The sequence below is a fragment of the Varroa jacobsoni genome, unplaced genomic scaffold (genome assembly GCF_002532875.2).
Source record: "Varroa jacobsoni isolate VJ856 unplaced genomic scaffold, vjacob_1.0 scaffold_1012, whole genome shotgun sequence".
Taxonomy (NCBI): domain Eukaryota; kingdom Metazoa; phylum Arthropoda; class Arachnida; order Mesostigmata; family Varroidae; genus Varroa; species Varroa jacobsoni.
Genome location: NW_019213914.1, coordinates 99,992 through 126,440, shown reverse-complemented (window position 1 = coordinate 126,440; position 26,449 = coordinate 99,992). Strand labels below are relative to the sequence as shown.

At 40.9% G+C, this 26,449-nt stretch overlaps 1 long non-coding RNA gene across 3 annotated transcripts in view; it reads right to left on the bottom strand.

Moving 5' to 3' along the window:
- The window catches only part of LOC111265800 (uncharacterized), a 46,470-nt gene extending 26,421 nt beyond the window's left edge, over positions 1-20,049 (bottom strand). Inside the window, exon 1 of one of the 3 annotated variants that reach the window (XR_002683671.2) lies at positions 19,120-20,049. This is a non-coding gene — a long non-coding RNA (uncharacterized LOC111265800). The remainder of the gene's footprint in view (positions 1-19,119) is intronic. The other 2 variants (XR_002683670.2, XR_015313178.1) reach the window with 2 other exon arrangements.
- Between the last annotated feature and the right edge of the window lie 6,400 nt (positions 20,050-26,449).

Below are 26,449 nucleotides of genomic sequence, written 5' to 3'. Positions count from 1 at the left end.
GCTTATTTCATCTCCTCGTCACCGTCGTTCCCCCAAAGTGTGTTTGCTTCTTAAGGGCGACCGATGTGTTGATATCAAGCTAAATACTTTAATTTTATTCGAAAGAGCCTATATTTAGAGCTAAAGCGTAAACCATTAGTAATACACATAGAAACTATACTTTTAATGTGATAATCTATGCTGGCAGTCTACACAGCGGCCTGACCACCTACGTATGCAAGCACGTAATACAGTTCGGACAAGGCTTTATTGTTCTGTCCTACCTGTTGCGTAGGTACAAATACTACAAAATACGCAGTGTCTGCCTCCTCGCTCATTTATTACACTTACACATCGTGGGCTGGAGTAAATAAATTATAAGCTTATATGTCGTGTAAGACGACAGAAATAAATCACTTCCCCTCTTAATGATCGTGGAAAGAAATCAATTTGGATTTTGCGATGACTAAAGTTATCTATATGATTTTTTTCACTTTCAGTTCAGAATTCGATCTATTTACGATAAGTCTATAATGACACCTTCAATAAGTATTATACATTTGGTACGAAATAAATTATAAACTCGCGCACGGGACTGACGTCGCGTTATTAAAGAATACAGTATTGGTATTCTTAGCTCTCTTTAGATATACCACTTAATAACACAAAATTAACAAGCGCTGTTTGTCGCTTCTAGTACTGCGTCTAGTTGCTTAGTTTTCCAGTTCATTTAAAAGTGTAGTTTTAAAAGTTTTGATAAGTTTATAGGTGCAGATTTAAAAAGTAGAATTAAAAACATTATTGACGTTACGTTCACATTTTGCAGGATCTTTCCGGAACTTAGTTATTCTCTAGACGGTTATTTTATTTATGTAAACATACCTCATTAGACTTCATCCGAAAATTGAATAGCTCGATATTGAATATAGCTGAAAGATATTGAAAGATAGTTGAAAACGCCACATAAATGTCTAAAGTTTATGTAGACTTCTCAATATAACGTTACTTAACGTGTTCTAAAGTTCAAGCGAAAAGAACATCAAGCACCTTTGAGAGATTATTAACCATGTTGGCTCTGTATAAAAGTGCCCTTTATGGCCCCTTGTAAGCATAATAGACTTTGTTAAAATCGAGGTTGTTCTGAACTAAACATCGTGATAAATGTGTGAGTGTTGTTCTATTCTCCGGTGAAGCTCATTGAGGTGATTCTAACTGCCTAAGACATAATTGATTAAACCACGTATGCTTTTTTTCTGAATGATATTTTTCTAGTAACCGAAGCACAAAGAACTTCTACAAAAGAAAAATAAATAAATAAGTAACCTTCATATAACGTAATATTTTCCGAATTTATAAGTTTAACCCCACAAAATCGTGGAAGCGTTTGTTTTGCTGAATAAGAAGCGATGGCTTAAAAGACTCGCTTTTCTTTCGCACCTCAATATAAGGTCATGATTGAAATACGGCTGTTGTTTTCTTTAGGTACCTTAAAGCGACTAGCTAGTTAGTGATCCACCGAGTTTTAGAGACTTTATAACAAGCATTACCAGTCATAATATTAAATTATGTATTGAAAGACAAAGGCATTTCATCATCAAAATGTATTTTGGGGCAAAGGAAAAAAGCCTTTTCTGAGGTATAGATTAACCGAAACAGTCTTTTTGTCAGTCATTTTTCGGTGCAAGCTTTAGTTCGCTCTGCACTTTTTGTATCACCCCTCTAATGGAACTTCAGTTTACAGAAAAGTAATCTGAGCTAAAAAAGAAGGCCAAACGAAGCCTTATATCCCCGATACAAGGCTCGCTCACTAACATTTTCGGTTTTTATGTTTAAAGAAATACAATTGTATTGTATAAACATAGAATCTGAAACAATTTTTTTTAATTTCACAGATCGATGAGCAAAAGCGTAAGGGTTGCCAAACAATAGTACTATCGTGCATGACGTCGCATGGTGTCTGAAGCATACTGCACGACGTATGTGCAGATACACGGAGCCCTGGCAGATTAAAAGCCACTGTTCGACATAAGATGTGATAAAATCTAGAAACTGCAAACGTGCAACTATGTGCCGATTCGTTTTGTCTTGAATTTGCGTTTCAGATTCCCAACGAATACCAATATGTCGTCCAGAGGTATGAAATGATGAAAGATGCAGCCCCATAGCGCGTCTTAAGAATAAGGTTTGACGTCGTCAAATCTTTTGAACTGCTTCTATGAGAGATAATCACGGACAATTTGGGTTCCGTGAAAAGCAGTTGGAGCTACCTGTATTTCGAATAAGGCCAACACCATGGGTAAGAAAAGTCTTAAAGGCGTACGCAGTCTCACACATCTCGCCACTATCTTTTACTACGTCCTATCCACGATGCGTTCCTTGAAGTTCGGTCGTGCGTGGGAAAAATCACACCCTGGTTCTTTAAGGTTTCTGGCGAGTATCGGAAGTAGCGCGGTAGCCTGAACGACGGAATTTCTGCGTCTGCCTTGCCTAAGTTGATCAACAATTCAACCTCATGGGCGCAACAGGACAGCCTTTTGGAAATAGAAAAATACTGCCTAGATTAGCTGCGTACAGCAACGTTTCCATTTGTTCTGTCAAACCTGTTTTGAACACAAGGTGGCAGGAGAGCAGCAGAGGGCCCAGGTTATAACTCTGTGCAACTCTAGTTGATTAGAGGAACGGCCTCAGCTGGGCCATTCCGTCATCTATATTCTATGAGATTTCGTGCAATATGACCCTGACTAAATGTAGCGTGTTTTGTGAAACTCTATAGTCGTTACACTTTATTAATTATATTTTCTAGGACCAGTTTCAAACACCGACTTCGAACCCAGGGACACGATGTGCCTCTTGAAGCAGCATGTCACATGCCAAGAGGGCAAAACGTCCCTTGCGGAATCAGTGCTCTTCATCCGAAAGGCACAAATAGACTTCCAAGAATTCCGTTAGCTTTCATGCCATAAGAGGAGTCTAAAGTTTCAGCAGCCTTTCTTCGCAATCGTCCTCCAGGAAGGTAGATCTTGCCTTATTAGTTATGTGGGGTAGTGGGTTTTCGTTTGCCCAGGGCTACATACATCTGCACAAGAAATGGTGCAATATTTCTGTTGTATCATGCGAGCTGCTTGTTGGGCAATTAAAGCACATTACCCCAAAAATGATTTCTCATTTCTATGTTTATACAATATGATTGTTTTTCTTCCTCTAAATGCAAATAAACAACCTTAAACATTTGTTCGGTCAGCAGTCCGCGCACTTGCTAATTACTTCCGAAAAACCGTTACAGGTTTTCCCTAACAGGTTAAATCTTTTCCGTTTACTTTTTGGTACTCGCTGCTTATAGGTTCAATGGACTGACTTCATCAATTGTGCATCGGAAACAGTCTTTTGGGAATTAGCACAAAATAGTCCCTTGGTACTACAATACTTAACACAACCTCTTTGTTTGATGAGAGCTGCGCGAGACAGACGACGCTATAACTTACAAAACATGTCATGACAACGCAATTCTATCTTTGTCGACATCTTTATATAACTATCCCAATCACTTAAAAGCTCTTTTGAAATATAAATTCAAGCATTCTAGGTCATCAAAAAACTTGGCCTGATTTCTTCCAGCCCAGGGCCGCTAATGCTAGGAAGATAAATGAAAGGAATAACCGTTCTACCAAGACTGCAGAGCTTATGATAAACACTTAAATATTTCATTGGATGTGGAGTCATTTGAAGAATCGGAAGTAGATAATTCATAGCAAGAATTCCCTTATTACGATAAGTTGGTACTATTTCTGTAGTGTTCCCTAAATTTCCTATTTTTGCTTCTCTTTGTAAGTTTTCTATGTTAGAGATTCAATCTCAGAGCAGATTCAGTATAGATTATATGCTGACTAATTTCACATCCGGACCAATGCATCAAAGCATGTCAAAGGATATGTGTCAGCAATGCCAAACTAATACTAACAAATATAAAGCATCTATACGAGCTCTTTCGTCCACAAAGTAGGTATATGATAAAATAGTAGTATATGTAACATGTAAATGTGGTATAAAGGGTGAAAAGGGTAACATGTAAATATGGTAAAAAACATAAAAATGTGGTAATTGAATGAAAGAAGGACCTTAGCGTGAATTGGTAGATATGAACTGTTATCGTTTCTATTTGAAAGAATACGTGAAGGTACCCAAATATGGAAATATATAAGGCAACGCGTATAAATTGAGGATTTTTCTTGTACTTTGTTCTTAGGACCATATTTGAACAATAAAAAAAGTATTAACTAATGTTTTTCTGTTTTATAGCTGTCTAAGTTTGATAACAATCTGTTCAGCGCAGAAAACTTGCTTAATAGCTGATTCTCTCCCAAATTCTGAAAATGTCGCGCTGTGGTTTGCTATGAAGAATCTATTGTTTTATTTTAGACAGAATGTTTTTTTTATTGCCAGGAATAGCACATGAACACATGGCCGTTACGACGAACAGCCTACAAAAGTATAATTTTGGTTTTCATGTATATAAAATTGTGGCTCTATTGTTATTAGTATTTTCCAAGTTTAGCTCAATGCTGCCTAGAATGTAACGTCCGGAGAGGTCATGAATATCAGTCTATCTGTAAAAATGATAGGCCTCTAAATATAATAAATTTAGTTTGAGGTTTAGAACTTGATTTACGCCGCGGCTGATTAACAGTTCTTTTTTCGCCACTTCTTTTTATCATTATTACTTTTTGTGTGTTCTTTCATGTCGGACCCGAACCGCGAAATCCTATGCCATATGAGAGGGGGCTCACGGTGTAACTTGGGTCATTTCAGTTTCCCCACGGTTTACGTTGCGTAGTGTCAGCTCCAGTGTGTAAAGTACTATAGGTCACGCTTGTTTCTATCGATGGTTGGCTACGCGCCCTTTAGGTGTCGCTGGATTCACCTACGTTTTTCTATAGCAAACCTACGAAACAGCGTAATGACATTATGCCATAGTAATCGTTTGCCCGTGTTGAAATTTGGATTAGAGATGGACGCATCTTCATAGTCATCATGACAATGGAATCGAAGAAACACGCGTTAGCCCCCCAGATACGCTGTTTTAAAGTATAGAATTTAATTTGTAGTTCGAATAACTAACCCAAAATCTGACCTACGACCACTTATGTGGCGCTCTTCCAATGTTAATGAGTTCCAATAAGAAATAAAAAACAGCGGTTTGCCGACAATCTCTAATTAAGATATAAATGCGAGTTAATCTAATTTTTAGCAAAATCAACACACCCGTGTAGATGCTGCAAGTTGCTGGGAAACTGATGGTATAAATTGAGACATTACGTGATAAGATATAAGAAGTACCCAAAAAGACACGAATAGCATTTTCTGTAATATCTCAATAAAATAACTGTTCTGTCGGAGTTGTATCACGAAGTGTGCAGGCCAAGTGTAAATTACACTAAAGAACCGGTTTTCCTCCCCTGCCTTTAAGTTCGACTACTGGAAACAAAGGTTCACTTTTAGATTGAGCTGAATAAGACAGTCTTAAAAACTCTGCTATCAGAATTCGAGGCAGCAATTGACGGAATGAAAGTGGGTCATAAATTACGCTGCCAGACGACAGTTACAGATTCCTGATTATATTCCCAAACGTGTCGTGTTTCCGAGTAATGGTGAAGAAGATGGAGGTAGCTTAGCGGTGCCTTGACAACGGAATTCTAGCTCCGACAGAGAAAATGTTCGAGCGTTTGAACTATCATTGAAGCTGGCCATGGGCTAGTTGCCTGTCTCGATCAGAAACAGCAGCGTAGCTGCTCTTCGCAGCTGGAAGGTCTGCGCGTCCACGCAAGCAGCTCATTGTCTCAGCGAGGCGTCTAACTGGGAGAAAGCGACTAGCCGCTGTCCAGCAGGCACACGCTGTTGGACACGGGAAATTCAAGGAAGAAAATGAGGAAGGAATTGAGGGTGGGTTGGTAAGTGGGTGGTAGGAGGTGGAGCGCTGAAGTGAGGAACAAGAGCCGTGACCACGAGAGCCGTGGTCGAAGGAAGATTGCCGGAGGTGAAACTAAAAGAAGAGATTTGCAAGCCGAAGTATCGCCGGACTGCCACGAAGACACAAGGCTGCCCCATCAAGATGCTACTAGATGAGCTGTGGTGGCGGCTACGGCAAAAAAGACGAGAAGTGCATTTGAGATGTCCAGAGCATCTTATCGTTGTCGGGCTAAATCGACGTCTCCGTTGTAGCCGCCCGGTCGCTACTGCTTTTGCGGCACTGTCGTGTCCGTAAGAGGGCGCGACGCGCTTCAAAATCAAGCTGGTCGCTTTTCAACGGGCGATGCAACAGAGCGTAACGCCGTTCCACGATCCTTCGCTAGTCCGGATAGGCGCATTAGCACGCACCCTCTCTCGAGACACTCATTTGGGACCAATCTGACTAGCGAGTAACACCAACAACAACAACAACTAAGGGAAACACTTGCGCCCCCACTACCACCGACGACGACGACGATGCCGGCACCAGCTGGGAAAGCAACAACAAAATCTAAATGTTAAATTCTGCCGCAAGTGCTGCTGTCGTTACTTTTGTTCGTGCTGAGTTGTTGTTGTTAAAAGAATATTGTTGTTATCCATCTGGCAGAGGTAGTGGCAATCGCGGCCACTAGCCCCGTTAGCGCGATTTTCCGAGGACGATGGTTTTCTCATTTTTTAGATGCAGGGGATTAGGGTAGGGGAATATTGTAGTCAAACCGCCTATTCCCCTGCCTCGTTGCTTCCTCAGTTGTGCTCGTACGTATCTATGTTACGAAGAAACCGTATGTTGCTTGGTTCGAAGGGAGAAACTTGGATCTTGATATTTGGGATTGTATTTATCTGGACCGCAAATCAACGCCGCTCTTTGAGTATGAATTGCGTCTATGATTTTCCTTGTTTTTTCATTTAATTCGTGTATTATTTGTATATATATATATATATATATATATATATATATATATATATATAACCGTATTTGTTTGGATAACAATGTAAATAATATATAATAAAGTTGTTTTTGGTCGATTTATTATATAGCTGAATATATGCGCACTCTTCTTATCATGCCTTAAAGCAAAGCAAGAAGATAAAGTTACTATCTGAGAATTTGTATTGATCGAACACATTTCTGGCCTTCCAGTTGTAAATAGACAATAACCTTACTGTAAAAGAGGGTGAATTCGGACAGCACTCTCACTTTTGAATTAATTAAGGAGACAAGATTTTGATATTTTCTAAATTCTAACTGTTAAAATTTTTACCCGATAGAACGTAAATGGTTACTGTTTACGGTTGCGGTATAGTCAAAGATAGAGATCTGATATCGTTTTTCGATTTGGAGTTGCCATTAAGCTAAGTTCATAATCCAAGCAGTGCGTTTGTAACATTGGATCTTTCCTTCGAAAACTTTTGTTATTATTAGTTCGTTTGCGAGGCATACAGGGAACATCAAACAAATCCGTGAGAGAGAGATGGCTTGGGAATTGACAAATTTCTGACGTTTTTTTTTACAACGCAAAAATAACTAGAGCTGACTATTTCGTAAACGTATTAGATACGGAAAAAAAATGTACTGAACGCATATAAAGAATTAACAACAGGGCAAAATAATATTTTTGATAGTCACTACAGCATCGTGCAGCTGGCTAATCAATTTAACTATATTATAGTGCTGAAGCGAGGTTCTTCCGTCGACCCTGTATCTATTTAGTATACATATAGAAATAATGTCTGCTAAAAATGTAATAGTTGGGGGCAATGAAGTTGATGGAATATACGAGTAAAATTACCGTATACTGTCGGTTTAAGGACCATAAGATGGTTCCAGTTCAGACTATATATTGATTCATTACGTAAGATATCAAAATGTCAAGGTGTATCAAAATTCATTATCAATATTTTAGGAATGAAGAGACGAGCCGAAGTCCTGCGTGTGTCTAACTGAAGTTACAGCGAGTGCCTAAAAAATTTGTTTAAGAACCATTTCTACTCAGGATGAAAGGACGCGTTTGCATCGAGGTGACTCTCATATTCGTATCGTCTCTGTAATTGCAAGCCTGTTGAAGAAGATAGTTACAATAACAGTGAATCAAATGAATCGCACCTTATTTTTTTACTTTCCATCTGCGTCAAGAACTTTGTCATGTTTCCGTAAAGCCCAAGCTCTAATATTTTTTTAGTGATACCCAAATAAATCAATTGGACCACCAAAAATTTGGGTTGTCCGGCGAGAAGTGTGCCCAATAGCAGCTGATACCGATGACAAAAATGGAACCGCAGCTACGTTAAGATGCTGGACTAGTTAGTTTCATTGCGCAAACAAAATTCTGGAAACGTTGTTACTTTAGAAGCACAAGCCGCTTTTTCGCCGGTACCAAACATGAATTGATTCCCAAAGAACCGAGCAAGACGATTGGCTAATTTTTTTCCTTCTTTAATAATAAGAACATGCAATATGGACTAAATATTGTTATAAATGTGCAACATAAGGTTGCGTAGAAATATGGGCATGTCTAACGCGGTATTAAAGTTCGCAGCTGATCTGATTAGACTGCACTGGCCGATCTATCGAAGCATATCTAGAACGTACAAAGTGTGACGATAAATTTCAAAGTGGTAGCAACGACGAGATCAAAGTGGATAAATCGTTGTACGTAACGGAATACTTTTTCGGACGTACGGAGTATTTCACGGAACTTGATTGTGGGATAGGGGAAACTGAGACAAAGTTACAATAATTTAAACGGACTTTAACTCATTTGATCGTTTTACGTCATATATCTGTTAGATACTGGCAGATTGACATAATACAGTAACAGTGGCATTAAATGATAAACACCGACATCTAACCCAATGTATAATCATATGCACATGGCGCTAGTAAAGCATCTCAGAGGCCTTACTGTCCCGCGCAGAGAGAATACCTGAACGATAAGGAAAGATCGACAGTGTGGCTTCCTCATTAGAAGAGTAATATTCGGAAACGTGCAAAGATCTTCTTTTTAAGGCTTTTTCGCATGAGTGAATGATATTTGTAAGTGTTATGTTTCCCCACACACCCACTTACTGCGACTGTCATTCTTCGCGCGTATATCAGTCGTGTGATCAGCGCGAACATGTTTGAGGTCAACTGCACTCGTCTGCGCCTTGCTAGTCCTTTGAGTCCTGCTCGATTCGAAGGGCGATTGTAATAGCACAGGACGCAGCAAAGCTGTAGTACACTATTACTAGAATAGGATAAGAAAGACTGACTGAATTCGTACGGAGAAGAAGAGAGCGGCATAGGAGGATATGAGAAAATAGTTGGGTACACGGAGGCGAGTGAGAGACCCCGTCTGACAACACACGCTCGACTAAGTCCACAAACTTGTGAAGGAACAGACTAGCACCGCTATTGGGGTGTGATGATCACCTCTATGAGGTATGTAGGTATCAAATGTGTGAGCCATAATTTAATGGGGGACTATGAAGTGCATCGTTGATGGTATTTCTACAGCAGCTTGTTTTAGGAATGGCGATGAGGACTAATTTGGCATAGTGGATGTCGAACCCAGCAGTGGTCTAGTTGTTGTCTTTTGGTTGGCCAGCTCCTTCTGGGATTGCACATGCAATGGGTACACACACATATAGTACTCGTATGTTCCCAGAACCGTAAAAGCACTTGTTCAACTAAAATGACAAATTTTCATTGCATAAACGCTTGACATATGGATTTGATACCAACTCTCCCCATGGACACAAACGATGCAGATCAGCAGTTGAATAGAAAACAATTTTTTTAAGAAAAAGGTTATCTAAGTTTGTTCAAATCGGTCACCTTGAACATGTCTGTTTCATTTCAAGGGCAAAAGCTTTTGATCAGACATAAGCTTTTATGTGTGGACAATGCTTGCATCAGCCATGTCCCCTACGTCAAGTAAAGGGCTATCTATAATAACTTACGAAAACCATTATGTCCCTCAGCCAACATGTTTTTTGACCCTTCAGAAATCGCTCCTTAACTCGAATGGCGCCAATCACTTCCTAGCAGAAGGTAAAACGGCGTGATGTCTTTCTGGGCGTAGCCAAAGTATTTATTATTTAGGTCCCTGAACTTGTCGAATCCTATGGAACAGTATCGTTTGCTGGATGCTGTGGCTTTTAATTTCCCCGTTTTTTAACTAATGGAAAAATTTAGGTTCTATAGGTTTTGTAATAGGCTACTCTCGGTCCTTTGCTAAGTGAACGCGAGCGCTTGTCAGGTCATAGTTCTCGTATACGAAATGGTTTTTTAATTTTCAAAAATCATCAAACGCACCTGTCGCATTTTCTGGATTTGGCGTCTGTGCAGAGTCGGTTACATTGAGATTTTGTTTTCGAGTCTCGCAAGTATTGCTTAAGCTTTTAGGCCTTGTTTCGAAAAACTAGCTTCAAGCAAAAAAACGGGAATTTTACAACGCGCTTCCAAGTTTATTACACAGACATGACAACGAGGACTGTTATGTTTAGGCTGAGCAGATGAGCCAGATTTAGCTGAAATGAGACGTTAGTAGTTCTAACCCATTAGCACGTGTCAAGGAAGGTGAGTTGTCGGGTCTGCTCCTACACCCGGCATTTCAGTGAGTCGAGGCCGTTTTCGTTTACAGTTTATCCTCACATAGACTGGGCTGCACTTAGAGGATCATTCAACACATCCCAACGGTGTTCACTCATATAATGGGGATTTATTTTCTTAAAAAAAAAATAAGCAGAACCGCTGCAGTCGCTGCGCTGGCTGGATACAGATTGTTTACTACTATATGCTTAAAAGCTACCTTTATTTTCATAATCACATTTCACATCTCCGCCTAGAAAGCTGTTTGTCGTTGTGGTCTTGAAAGCCCACAGGTACTTTAAAATCATCCATTGCGTACTATTACAAACTATTCTAGGCATCCTCTGGAACTGAGCATAAGTTATTTGAGGTTCGCTGACCTGCAAATTAAGACCATAACGCATAGTAGTCCACAGTTCTCGTTCTAAAGGGCAGGCACGAACCGCAACAATGTCATCCAATTCCCTAAAACACTGTCTCCCAAATTAGCCATGAATTACAGGCACAGACCGTCAAGAACCGACTATTTCTTATCTAGAATTCCCCGTTCAGGATATTTAAAGTGATGGCTACTAGCTATTTATTGACCCCAGATGTATTTTTCAATGATTAGTTACGTTGGAATCACCTCGGGCACTATACTCTGGCCATGTTGTATCTTATACTGCGTATAAACCTCCTTGTCCATTTGCTGTAACCACTAAGTTTGCTCCGTCAACGTGCTTCTGAAAGGACTATCGTCGTGCACTAAACATGAGCGCGAACACTAAGAACCCAAGCAGACTACAAAAAATATTGGGTCTTATCCGGAGATTAAATGCCTCCCCCAATAGATAGACCTACTAACAATACGACCCAGTTATTTATTTTCACATGTTTAATATATCATAAGTCACAGCTAAGGCATACGTGCTGAACGCATATTCGTTGCAGTAATTCCATGTAGCTAATTCGAGGGTGAATAAATATTAGGTCAACAATGCTTATGGTGGACCTTCAATGTGGGTCGCCAACGATATATATAATTTACTAACAATAGAGAAACTACAATTGGCCACGCTAAACTATAATGAACTTACTAGCCCTGTTGAACTTGCATATGTTTTTTTTACCGGACTATCCCTTTCAGTGGTCTGTGGCGCAGTTGGGGAGCCTTGGAGAGCGGAAGCATGTCCTTAAATGGTACCGCAAGCTTAATATTGTTGGCATGATTCATCGATGTCGTCACGAAGTGGAATTTTATGAACCAGTGTGTGGAATGCAGAAGAGTAAAGCACGACGACTTCGTACGGCTGTAAATGTGAATTTCGAGTTGCAACGTTATAAGTCCTTCAGCGGCCACCACAAAAATCAAGCTACGTATCGTGAACTTGCTTCAATGTTGAACTTAACTAATAATTGGCACATTCAGTTCCACAGGAAAGTATTTCCTATTTTTTCTTTCTTTAAATTGGACTGCAGCCTTCTTCTTCTTCTTCTCTGCAGGTTTAATCTGACTGCAACGCTGCACTGTTGTAGAAAAATAAGCAAGGACCATGTACTAAGGACAAAGAGCGTAACGCTGTTTACACTGGTCAGAATTAACAATACTGTCGGCCAGAACTTAATAATCCGAAAAAACCTAGCTCTTACCTACAAATGAAGAGAAACCAGCAAATAATATAAAGGATGTACAACGAATGTTAGATTGAAACAAAGCTAATAACACGACGCATTTAAAAAGGTAATGTAAGCTAACTGAGCGAGCGGTGTTTTATCACAAATAGGGAGTTCGCAACATAAAATGGCTCGTGTTGAAGTCTACGGTAGCTGTGGTCGTTTATTGCTATATCCATGCAAACCGTTGTGGTGCTTTCTTAGAACTGCACCGGAAACTGAGCGAATGTCAGTGGTCTGTTTGCCGTGAGAGTTTGGTGATCTAAGTAGGATAAGGCCGATCACGCTGTTAATGCTGACGATTAGATGTTTCCTGTCCGCTGATGCTACGTGTCTCTTTCGGTGGCATTCTGCACCAACGGCAAACGACATCAGTGACAAAGCACAGGAAAAATGGAGACAACAACGGGCCGGCTCCTACCCCTGTGTAATGTCCGTAAGGACAAAAAAAAAAACTAGACCACTTCTTCAAAACTAGTGACCGGATGGCTTCGCGTATAGCATAGTACCGACGTATTTCACCAACCACATTCTTTAATAACGTATACAGGTTAGCGCGTTGAAGAAAGCCATCCCTTCGAGGCAACGCAGAAGAAAAGGTGTGCATATGTGACCATCGTCTTGATCGTACTTCTTTTGTCAAAACCAAAAAAATCCGTCGGTCACATAACGAAAATAGTCGCACAATGGGCGGCACAGCCAGTGGGACAGTTTGGGTCCGTTTAGAATATATTCATATAATTTTGTGATAAGGACAATATAAAAGACATATAGTTGTAAGCTAGGTTGCTTTATATAACGTTAGACACATAGCCTCACTATCGCTTGTGTATTTAAAAAATATTGATACGTATTTTCGTTTTACTGTGCCGTCCATTGCAGCAGCCGAGATATTGCATAATATTCTATTATATAATTTTTTTTATACAGCATAAGTTCTCATTTTTGTTTTAGGCTCTCTTTGTATGTGATACATGGCACTGCTTCCCTCTGATGACGAATACTTTCCTTGCGTAGATTGGCGGAGTTAGGAATTCTCAATGCAGTGTGTTCTTTTGTTGTCCCTACCGAACGACAATTGGCTTTTGCTTGCACCGTTAACTCATCGCACTGTTTTCAGGCCACAGAACTTTGCCCTTCTTCTACCTAAAGGCAATTATCAATTCTTGCCTCGGCAAGGACGAACAGACCAAGTAAAAATACTTCCTGTTCTCTTACGAGCAATGCAATGGGTGTTGCTTGCTACACAAAAATATTTTGTCTTTCATCGCTAAATGCGCTTTTGTAAAGTAAGAAAATTAGTAGATAAAGTAAGAAAATTCTATTTATCATCAAGAGGGCTATAACATTTTTATTCTGATACGATAAACATAATAGGCATTTTTTTTATCTGACACAGATTTTCAAACATATATATCGTATGAGCCCTAGCATCGTAGTAAGGAGCCGGTCTATGTACGGCATATAGAGACGCCAATATATGTTATGTAAAAGGATTTAACCGTAAAGGTACGGTAAACATAATACCATATGCTTACCAGTAAGTAAACTTGTTTTAGATACCAGTAAGTCAAGTCCATTTTTTAAAGGGTAATATGTTCAAATATGTATTTTCGTTCCTGCAGAAAATTCGGCCCAGTAGAGATAGGCCGACGAGTTCTGATTCAGTTTATGCGTTCGCTTATTACAGAATCGTAATTACACAGAGCAAAGGTTTATTCATTCAGAATACAGTGGGCAGTTATAAAGCCCCCATCAGCTCTGAATTAGACTAAACCAATATCTGTGTCAATGGGCCACCACCATCTTACGTGTTCGTTCGATATGTAATTACTGGCCATTGTTTTAAGTAATTTTGAAAGCGTCACAGGAAGCACAATACCCCAAAGCTCCGTTAATAACACAAAATGATTGTGTTTTTTTATAGATGTTAAATATATTTAATTAAATGCGCGTCAATATGTTGCTCTAAAGTGTGCGGTGCTTCACGCCGGTAGACGCAAAGCTGCAATAATACCTGGCAATTATTGTCACAAGCTTGCTTCAATTACTCGAAACAGATTTGATACAAAAAAAATCAAGCAACAATAAGAATTGTTGTAATCATTGTTGATCATTATCGTTAATGACAATTTACAGATCTAATCAAAGCGCGGGCTAGGGCAGTTCACAGTCGTAGACTGTTCGTATTTGAGATCGCACCACAGGGACATCTTACTGCTCATTTTTCAACAGCCCTCGCAGATTTTTTTCCAACTTAGACCTCTCAAGAACCACTACACAAAGGATCCTTAAAAAAAAAAACTTGGAAATATACCTTCATCCAACTTAGATGACGCAAATCCTCAAGCGTAAAAATCATTCGCTTCGCAGAGAGTTGGCAAACTGATTTTTAGATAGACTAAACGGAAAGTGTGAATTTCGCAGAAAAATCGTATTCAACGATGAGGCATATTTAGCGCGGAAGTGTAAACAAACAATATTGCCGCCTCGAGAATCCCTGGGTTATTCAGGAAGGGGTCTACGTTCCAATAAAAACTTTGTCTCGTGCGGCACGACCGGACCGGAGGCATCTTCTGTCCTACCGGAGATAATCTCAAACTTCCCTGTACCCCAAAATCATTGAAAAAGGTTAACAAGATATATGCTTTCAACAGTATGGCCCATCTCTCCGCATAACTAATAATTTAACCGCATGGCTAATCGCCAAAAGGGAAAACATGTTGAATGTTCAAACTATGCGGAATAGACTTCTTTTTATGGGACACCTGACAAAAAACCAATTTGAGGAAAAAGCGCGTGCCGCTCTTCTAGAAAACGGAATGAAGCGAAGAAAGCCAGAAGAGCTCACTTTGTTAACATTGTAATTAAGCGTAAATTATAAATTTACAACATTTGTCATAGTAGTTGTTTCTATTCTGAAGCTACTCTCGACCAGATAGCCATCTCTGCACCAACGGATTGCAGCCCGTCAGGTCCATACAGCTCCACGCGGCCCCCGGGCTGGCTGCGACGAAAGACCGATGAGCTGAACAAAGCTTATTGAAACTTATAAATAAGAATAAATAACCCTATTGAATAAGTAAGCTTATTGCTACGAGGTTTTGGACTAAATTTTACAGCAAATACAAAGCAACTAAGTGTGTGACCTGCGATAGAAATTTCCCTGAGCCGCACTTGAACAAAAGGCTAAAGATGTTATTTTCTTCGATTTCTCCATCGTAACAGGATAGATCATGTCCGGCCCTTCAAACGTCAACATTTTTAATTGCTGCTACTTGCTTGTTTACGCTCTTTCTGAAAGCTTTACTTTCTTTTTGACGCGCGAAGAAGGGAAGACGAAGCGCGTCACTCAATCAAAATATACTCTCCGTTTCGGAAAAAAAAATAATTACATTGTAACATCGAAAAAAAGTGAAAGGGAAATACTTTTGTTCAAGCTAGTTTTTCTCCTGTCAGATCGCACACATTGTAAGCGCGCCCCCGTAATCTTTAGAAGCGATCATTGTACTGGTAGAGTCAGTCAGCGAGCATCTAGGTTATAGGGTAATTGCTAGGGAGATCATAAAATATAGCACAGCTTAAACCAGTATTTGAATCTTTTAATAATCGCATTATTAATGTCAACGTTTTTCTTGCTCCTTTTGTCAATGTTCGCGTGTCGTCGATTTTTTTTGTGTCGGGTGTCGGCACTATGGCGAGGGTGCGGCGCGAAGTCTCGTCGGTCATCGTTCCGCTACGGTGCGTTTTCTAAGCGAATACGGGTTCAAATAGCTACTAAATATTTTGAGAGTGACGACGAGAACGATGCTACAAACGTTACTACTATCACGGTTTACGCTACTCCTTCATCTCCTCGTTCTGCCGCTTCTCCATCTGATCATAATAATAATCGTGCATCCTTGCTTCTTCAGAGCCGGTCGGGCTGAGAGTTGGCTGTTCGGAGTGAAAGATATGCTCCCATCGCTCACGCGATGTCTGAACCGCCGCTTCAACAGGGAATGACAGAGGGATGCATAGCGGCAACCAGAGAGCAATATGATGAAGAAATGACATGCGACAAAAACAGAATAAATGATTCAGAAGGCAAGCGACAAACATAGAACTGACTCAAAATGTTAACAGCTAGTTATGACACGTATGGATATAGAATGTGAACGTCAGGTCAGGTCTGTGCTTAGTTAGTAATCGACCACCGACCAGACCGAAACGGTCAACGTAAAGCTGGAGCTCGACTCGGGTGGTCAGATCTAGGTAGTGTGTTTTTACTTAATATAGTACATCTGTGCGGCACCGTGACGGTGCAATGGTAACGTGTCTAGCAGCTGAACTTGGCGCAAATAATATCTAAAATCGGGCGTAGACACGTTTCGTTTCGTAGACACTAGTTAGTGGCCGGCCATCTGACGCAATACAGGCGTAAAGTTGATTTGTACGTTTTTATACGATATTTCTATCACTTTCTACGGCATAATGACACGATAACGTTAAAAAAAAGGAACTACTGGTTCAGAACGACAAATTCTGGAAAAGAATTCGCGCAGTGAGCTAGCTCACTTCAGCCCTTTCGAATCACCATAGCCGAACAAAGAGGAAACCGTAATAGCAACTACGTGTGTTGCCTAGCGTAATAACTAACTATGCACTGACTAGCGAGTGAAATCGTACCATTAAACCCACTTGGACAATTACATGATCGTGCTTGTCGGTATCATACTGTTCAGTATCTGCGTGAACCCCTCGACGTTAACGAAGACAAAGCGAGGCTGCCGTCACAATGTAAACGCATAGGTCTATATACGGGTCATTTCGACACATCTGATTGCTACCAAGATCGACGTCCTTACTCCCCTGTGGGAAAAAATACCTTTCGGCCAGAAAAACAACTGGATCCTTTTGAACAGATGTTCAAACTGAAGGATGGCCCACGCCGGTAGCTGCAACTCCTGCACACACTTCTAAATGTTTCAGGTTTAACGTCCGGCAGCGTCGTTAGGCTCCCAGCACGAAGCGACACATCTCTACCACCACCTATCCTTAATATGAACCTACTAACCGTTTGTGGGGACTTTCCCTAACAAGGGACCAAATAACGTACCCCTAAAAGCGAACCCCATATCAGATATACACCACCAGCGTTAATAACTACAATAGATAGGTAGAAAAGGTACTACGATTGAAGTTCTTAGGTGACGTTTTAACTCACCTTCGTTCGCTTTTCGTCTCTTTTCTCTGTTGTTTATCCTAACTATATAGCTTTTAGTGGCTAATCCCGTTGACAGCGGGACAGATCGCAGATAGTACTCTCCCAATAGGTAATCATTGTTGCATTAGTGTACAACTTAATATATCTTCTATTGGGTTCCCCTTAACGACACGTACGAATAAACTGTGAGGTAGGTCTGAAATGACTAGTTGAAAGCTGAATTCAAATTACCTACGTAGTTAGTTGTTTTACTTCACGCAGAAATCACATCTTTTCCAGGAGTATTTTATTCAGTTTTCTTTTTCATTGCAGTACCAATAAATGTCATGGAAATTACATTTAAACTTAAATGCAGTTAAGTATCGCGTAAGCGTAAAATCGAAACTATTATCAAAGACGACTTGAGTTCGAATTGAAGAACAGTGTACAGTTTCAAAGACTATGCCGCAGTCAAAATATCGTAGAGATGGGCGTCTGTAATGCAATGCATATAAGGTCTACCATATACCCCTTTAAACTCAAAATTAGGCCGTCATTCAAGCTCCTTTTACTGATGCCTTCTACGAGACTCTAAATGGAGTGTTACCTTGACGTCATAGCCAGTGGCCAGTGACCAACAAACGTTTAACCCATTAAAGGTATATAGCCGTTATTAATGACTGTTGTCACGTTCTTATACCTTTAAGAGGGCTTTTCCAATCGTATTCTAAGCTCCATGGAAGCATTAAGGGTTCTACTTTTACATAAAAGTGCGTAAGTGCTTCTTCCGTGCTCGACACCTTTTTGCGATTTGCCTTCAAAGATGATTGTGGAGAGACACGAAAATAATGTTGAGAATATGTAGATCCCGTAATATCTCTTTTCCTCTATTCAGACGCGAGAACAAGTTCTCGAATAATCGTACCGGGCGTTTGTAACTGAAAGCGGGCCCTTCAAGTAGATGGGCAGCATCTTTTTCGATGCGTTACTATGCTACGTACGTAGCTGGTTTAAATTCCAGCGTCGGCAGATAATTACCATAGCGTATTGTTATCACGCCGTTTCAGAGATCAATTGGAGAAAAAAAAAAACCCAGATAAGATCCACAAACCTGATAGTCAACAACCGATGGAAAGAAGCATGTCATATAGCTCTTCACATAAGGGTTGACACCCACTATCTAAGCCTGCCCTTTGCAGGTATCGGCGGAGGACAAAAATGGGCCGAGTTACACTATGACCCCCATAATAATAGGTTGCGGCCCAGGTTCGGAAACATTCACCATAGAAGCAGAGATGGCTGAAAGTCAGCCACAAATGAAAAATGGGTTGCATCTAGAGATTTAATTAATGCCTGCACAGGCCATCCTAACACCGCCGCAGTACGTCACAGACATATATTAACACTATATAAAATCGATCGTGTTTGGAAAGGGCTAACTTATTTCTGCTACAGTAGATTAAATTTTAATACATATGTACGACTTTGTATATTTTTTTAATTACTATACAGAAATAGATGAACATCGAATAATCTCTAATAATGTAATATATTTATAGATATTACAGTACGTTAAAGAAGTTACTTCGGTAGTCTGCCTGCCTGCCTGCCTGCCTGCCTGCCTGAAGCCTGCTCCCACAAATTCAACAAGACATTGCTGAGAAACTGGCGATAATGAAGCCAATGGTGGTCAACAGTGAAATGAAATTAGGCTAGTGCTTACCTGGTAGATACTTCGGTATGGAAACGTAGTCGGTAATAGGTACTGCCAGACAGATCGTGGCCAAATCAGCTGATGTCTCTCAGGTAGAGTGGGTGCAGTGACCGGAACATGTAACCAATGAATGCTGTTGGAAACCGTGCTCACCTTAGCTTCTTCGTCTTCGTCAGCACACCCTGAGCATCATCACAATCATCGTTGTTTTCTTTTTCTTCCTCTCCCTCTTTTTCAGAATATATGACAACGGTCAAAGACTTATGTCCTCATGGCATTCGTTATGTGTTTAGCATTGGCCTGCTGGTTGTTGGTCAGTCAGTCTCTCTTTGACTTAACCATCGTATTTCATGGCAAGATTCCACGGGACGACAAGTTGCCGGATCGTCCACGCTACCACTTAGCAATGGCGGCAGCCCGCGCCGGCGGTGAAGGCGGCAACAGCAGCGGCAGCGTAGGCGTCGGTGTTGCGAACGAAATAACTCTAAGAAGTCCAAGCGTCGTTAATTGGACGATGCGCACGGATGAACGCGATACTCACCCGTTGGCTAGCGGGTGCCCGCGGCAGTTCCGATGGACGGTAGACCGTGAATGTCCGACTCTAGCGACGCTAGACGCGCACCAGGACGCACCAGATCGGGGCGGAAACGAAGCGTCGAAGCCTACTACCACTATAATCGTAGTAGGAGTAGGGATACTTCTGTCGCCTAAAAGACGACTGACTCGACAAAAAGATGCCGATAGTTGGACAACGGCAACATTTTACACGAAAAATTTGCTCCCACGAAGGGACGGCCGTCATGCCAAATGTTAAAGCGGTAGCTGGTGGCCTCAGTGGCTGACTTGGTTTACGCTCATTTCTGCGACAATAGCAATAGAAGTTGGAACAAGAGCAGCAGCGTTGCTCTCGTTCCAACAGTTGTTGCTACAGCGGCAGCAGCCGCGACAACAATGACCGGAACACAAGCGGCTCAAGATGAAGAAAGACCGACAGGCGAACTTTGCCCAGTGGCACTATCAGCACCGATAGCAGAATTTCGTCTGGCAATGGTAGCTTGGCAGCGGTAAACACGCATACATCTAAACAGACACAGAATCGCACTCAGATATCGCTAAATCATCCATCCACCTCCGGCGTCGTCTCCATGGACAACCCTCCACTTCAATTCGACCGCTGGCCGTTGTGTCGCTGACAAGAAATGTCAATTTATGATTCTATATGATCCTTCTTCTTTGCTTTTACTCGTGCAGCTGACGTCTCGCTATCTAATTTAGCGCTTAGAATTTTCTCTAAGCTCGTGCTTGGCTACTATAATTTGCCAAGCGTGCGTCCAAAGTGCGTGACATCATTTGAGAATCAACATAATCCCTATCTCCACTGGGACCCACTTTCTTGCCATAATTTTTACTATTTTCCGTTCAGTGTTTACCTGCTTCTCTGCCACGTAAAATGTAGCCAATCAGGGTTTGTACGCTCTCCCTTGATCGAGTAAACTGTTTCCCTAGAATAAAACGCAAGAAAGACAATTTTATTAGTGTTATCGGTTAATCTGAGTACATTCATTTAGCTCTATTATGTTGACCAGGTTCCAATAAAAACACCTGCTGGGTTGCTGTGCAGGGCGCTGTTGGAGCTAAAAGTTACTGACAAGGTAACTGTTTGCATGTGCGATTAATCAATAGATAATAGAAGAGGTTATAGCAACCTAATTTACTAGTGGTATGTTTATGTTTGGTATCGTTAAGGTATTGAATCTGTACTGGATCTGACCGCTTAAACTGAACGTGAATCATCGGAATAGGAAAAACACGTTTGGTAAAAGTCTGCAAACTGATGTAGGCTGTTCGTTCGGGTTTAGCTCATCAATTATACAGTAATAAATCTTCTATGAATAGGCTTAAATCCGCTTGGGAAGGTGCCTGAAACTTGGCTTGCTTGCAGTGAATCGACTAGGACCGTCAGAGATGCAGAGCATTCCATGTAGCAGTTCACAGCTTCTAGGCGGGAACTGAAGGCCAATAGGATCTAATAAGACTGTATATATTTTGCAGTCATGGATCTGTTAGTCTGCTTGTTACGTTGGTTTCATGTTTTGTGCCAGAAATACAAATATATCCGAATTTACTTTTTGTACCTGTTTTTCCATTGTCGTTCGTTCTATTCAGATTAGACGACGATGACCGCTTGTCTCGATAGCTGCTGCTATTACTAATCCGACGACCATAATTGGCGGCAGTAGCAGTTGGGCTGGTCGCGCCAGCTACCTAAAAGCACCTCATGCTACCTATTGGCACCGTCTAGCAATCCTCTTTAGCTTCAGTCACCTTCGTCGTTACCATGCCGCCGGGTTCGTTGCTAACGTTCGTATTGATTCTGGGATGCGGATAAGTATGGCGGAGCTAACAAATAGTAAGTTCAAAAAGTTTTCTGCTCTACAATTCCCCTTCCTACTGCTAGATCACTTACTGCATCAATAACGCGTCAACGCGCAGATGACATCCACAACAGTGCGTTTCCCCAGATCCAGCATTGGCATTGATCAAATAATTATTAATAATAGTCCGTTTCTGCTGCTGCTGCTGCTGGACCCGAACGTTATCAAGAACTGACTACTACCCCAGCCATAAGTGAATTTCGTTTACGTTACTACTTCAACTATTAGTAAAACTCTACGTTCTGTCAACTGTCTTGGGCCCCGAAGATCGGTCTGGTGCCAGCTAGGAAATGGCAAAAAGTACATATAGATAAGAACAAAAATAGTGTCTTAACTTATCTATAATAGTATACGAAATGTTACACCTGACTTAGTAGAAGAAGCAAAAAAAAAATAGTTTGGCCATAACCTAAGGTCGGCTTGCATGCTCGAATGATAAAAGAGCTGTACCGGAATGAAAGGATCCTTTTATAGCCTATCGAGCTGACTGTTATCGGAATTAGTTTGTCGCTGTGTTCTCGTCGCGTGGTAAACGCTATTTAGAGGGTCCCTATGCTCTATTACACTTGTCTTGTTTAGGGGGTGTGAATTGCAGATCTCACGAAGTTCATCGTACGAAATAGCAATAATCGTCTCGCATTATGTAACAGGGTGGCTCTATAGACTTTCAAACACATTTCAAAATCATGCTGATCTAATGAACATTGTTCAAATGTTTTTTTAGTTTTTGTGTCCAGTTCTCTCAGTTAGGTGTCGCCAAATCGAGGAAATGCTATGTTGTTTTTGATCTATAATGAAAATAATATCTTTTCCATGAAAGCAGGTAAATTTGCTTTTTTTTTTTTCCATACACCTTTATCGGCAACAATGACAGCGAGTCAGTTGGTATTCTTGATCGTAAAGCCCTACTTGAAATATAAAACAACTTTAGGCCATGCTTCGCCTGACGTGCTTCCGTCACTGCCAATGGAATCGAAAGAAAAAAAAAGCTGAAATACATTTTGTCCTGTTTTTCACTATGAACTGTTTATCAACAGCGCTTAGAATCGCCATATTGGCCTTTTTATAGTTATAAAACAAGGCACATATGCCACCAAAAGGTCGAGAATTTTTTCCAACGAGCCGAGCACGAAAAGCCAAATGCCCCTCGACTCTTGTGTGTCTAGCAAGAAGCTGGTTTTTGTATCCAATCAACTGCGTATACTCCAGTGGGTAGCGTCCAGCTACACTCACTGACGTTGGTACTAATCGCTTCGACCAAAAATTCGATGGAAACGAGAGTCGTTTCACCTCCGTTACACAATTGTCAATCTTCCCATAAAAATCGAAGCAGATCTTTAACAAAATCTAAACTGGGCTTTCACGACAAGAGTCCTTGATTTTTCAACGAAACGCTACTACTTTAATACAGAACTAAGGACATAATTGTTCAAACATGATAAATGCTAAACAGCTAAGGATGGTGGTTATAAGATTGCATTTGTAACAGCAGTTTCTTTAAGTTTAACTTATCGCTTTCGATTTCTCTTCTCATGGATCACTGGTCGTTTGGCAATGATTTCTGAAACGCCTTCCTGCGCTAGTAATGACCTTTCCAACCCATCAGGCTCCGTATCGTCATCTAACCAGATTCGAAATGAAGTCTTACATCACCTAGTCTGTGGCTAGTGAGAAGTTTAGCAATCTCTGATTTTGCGCCTGTTCATAGAAGGGCTATAGCTCCGTGTTGCCAGTAGTCATCACTTTGGGCGTACAGATAAAAGCTAAACAGCAGTTCAAATCGCGTTCTCACCGTCCCCTCGCAAGCCTCCTTCAATAGGTACGGGTCAAACCGTGCGCATCGGTCAACCTAAAATTAGACAATTTTCCCGTCAATTTCGTCAATCCACTGAGGTGGAGGCTAGAGAATCGTAGGGGGGCTGACGTAGAGCAAGACCCCTCTTATCCATTGAGCATTTGTTCCTTCAGCCCAAAGCGCGTGGCCAAGTATCATGGCACAGTGGTTCCCGTCGTAATTCGTTCTTTCCGTTCTTCGCTTTTCATTGTTCTGCCCGATGAAGTCGATGATTAGAAGTGTCATCTTGATGTATGGACGGTCCAACCAACTATCGGAGTACTACCTTCACGTACTAAAGGTAAAGCATGCTTTTTCTCTCTATCTTTCATTATTACGTTGGAGACTCCCTTGGTCTTTTTCGTTTGCCTGGAGCAGTGCATGTTGGTGCCTGTTAGACAACTCATGCTGTCGTTCTACTACATCGACTCCTGTCCGACGACTCCCATTGAACTCATATCTGCTGTTAACCCGCAGCCCAGCGATTCATCTCGCTATGAAACAATCTTCAGCTCCCATTGCTACTTACCACTAACACTGCTCCCGTTCTCTTCCTCTTCCTGCTTCATCGTCGTCGTCTCGCCAACGTTGGGAGAGATTCTCTTCCTACGATGCCGAGAGAGATTCATCCGCCACCATGTGCTTCTTCTTTGTTGTAGGCTGTTGTAGTCGAGAGTGATATGTCTGGGTGTGGCCAATTCTCGATCGCGTTTACCGGTTGACTGTATCAACGACTACTTCTAGTAGCACTACCGCGACCGCTGTTACAACAAAATAACTGTGCATGTCTGTCGGTGTGTGAGGTAGACAGCGGGCATTGAGCTCGATAGTAGCTAACGAGGGATGTGAGAGGTATTATCTCTTGGTTTAGGTGGCCCGCTTTCCGAACAAACATATGGAAATAACGAAGTGGATTTTGGCGCCAACTGTTCTTTGAGATGGTAAAGCGAAAAGTTGGTGGAGCAAACAAAAGAACGCGGTGGGTTACATTATAGATCGGCTAGCGATAGGCGGGCCATTGCAGAAGAGAGTACTTAACCACCATTTACATGTACGTAACTCACGAGATCGGTCATTAACAGCTCGTGAACCTATGTTAATTGAAAATACTTATAGGTTTTTTATAGTCTATTTGCTTCTGTCTCGCCTTGTTAGTGGACAATGTTTCTGCCAAAAATTTGTTCCAGGTTGAAACTCATTGCGTAACGGCATGGACAATAAGCGTTTGGTGTGCATTGTGGTACAAAGAGATTTCAGTCCGGCAAAAAATTGCTCTGCATACGAAACTGCGCGTCCAATGCTCACTATAGGTTTTCGGCCAGCTAAATAAAACGGATTCATCAATCTTTTACGCTGCCCCCGTATAACTTCGTAAACTATTTTATCCATACGGCCTTCTCCCAACAGAACCACAAGCAAACTAATTGAAGCAATCTGCTTGAAAAGCAAATATAAGCAAAGCACTATCTCCCAGGGTAAATGCTCATCGGCAGCAGCATCCGTAGTCAGGTAGGTAATCCGATGTGGAAAGCTATTCACCGCAGCCTGATCTCGGCTATGCTATCTTCCTTTTTCTATTTAGACATCCTAGTTCTATAGGGTTGGATGAAGATGAACCTAGTTCACGGAAATGCTATCGTAAATTTCACATAGGTATGTTTATACAATTCAATAGACCTTTTTACCGCAACGAAACGAACGAGTTATCAATTTTCATGTTGTTAATCCAGTATAATTCGCTGCAGACAGCAAAGCACTAGTAAAGCACGTAAAAACAAGCCACATTATTGTAGGGAATAGGGACACTGAGAGATTTTAGCTTTTACCAAAAACAACATCTTTCAACAACGGACCATCCTGCTCGAAAACAAGGATTTTTTGCTTGACCGCAATATTTGCAAGATTTTGTTTTAAGCAAAGTGTTTGGTCATATCCTTTTTTAAGTGTGGTAAGTTAAATGTCCTCCTCAGCCTAAAGAATAGCGCGTTACAGAAGAGCAAATTTTCTTTGTAGGCCGCTGAAAAATGGCTTTTCTTTATATCTAATGTCAGTGGGGTCAGAAGATCAACGTGCTAGTTTTCCAAATCCATCTAAACGAACAAAGTAGACTCACCACAAAACCATTGATCCTATGTGAAGGTTTCGATATTCCACAAAAAAACAATCCTTAAGACCTACGGCCCATAACAGGGCCACGTTCTTTCCGTTCTCACCGTTCGCGCTCACTAATTTTTCTCCAAATTTATCATTTGCCATTAGCAAGCGTTACAGACTATCGAGAAGCTTTTTCGTTGTCCTCTAGGACAGTTGACATTTGTTCGAATTACGTCTTCAATCGTCTCGAATTTGAGATTGAAGGTAGATGTATCATTTTCGACATCGAAGATCTCTGGGATGGAGATTCATTGGAAAAAATAAAACGCACTTTACAAGGGACAAAAAGTAACGAGTAAATGGTAGAATATTGTAAAATAATAGACAAAGCGCAGAACTAAGTTGTCTAGTCGATATTCGCTGCCATAAGGTCTAATCTATTCCATTAATTCACTTTGCCGTTTTTTAAGTTTCATTAGTGTTAAGTTAATTAATATTTGTTGTCCGATACTCGTTCGGTTCGAAATGTTGACAAGGTTACATTCTTAAAAATGGTCCATCAACTTACCGCAATATTATATCAATACCGTAATACTTACAATATTTAAAGGCACACTACACTTGGCCATAACTAAGCGAAAACGAAACAAATAAAAAGAACCTGCAATAAATGCATGGATCTGATTTTATTTACTCTGATTATCTAAAATTCAATCGTTTCTGCTTTGGTCTATACCATCACCTAGGTACGAAAGATTGTCGTGACGGGTTGGACAGCCAAGTTCCGAGCTAAAACAGCTTCCAAATGCCTTAGGATGGACAGGTTAGTAAGTAACCTATTTGCCTATTAATGTTAGGGACAGGTTGTGGTTTAGGCTTGAACCCGGGCATAGACAGAATCTACTTCCTTCTGGGTTCCAACCGTTTCATGGAATGCCTAATGGCAATATTGAACGAATGATTCGAAACACAGAGG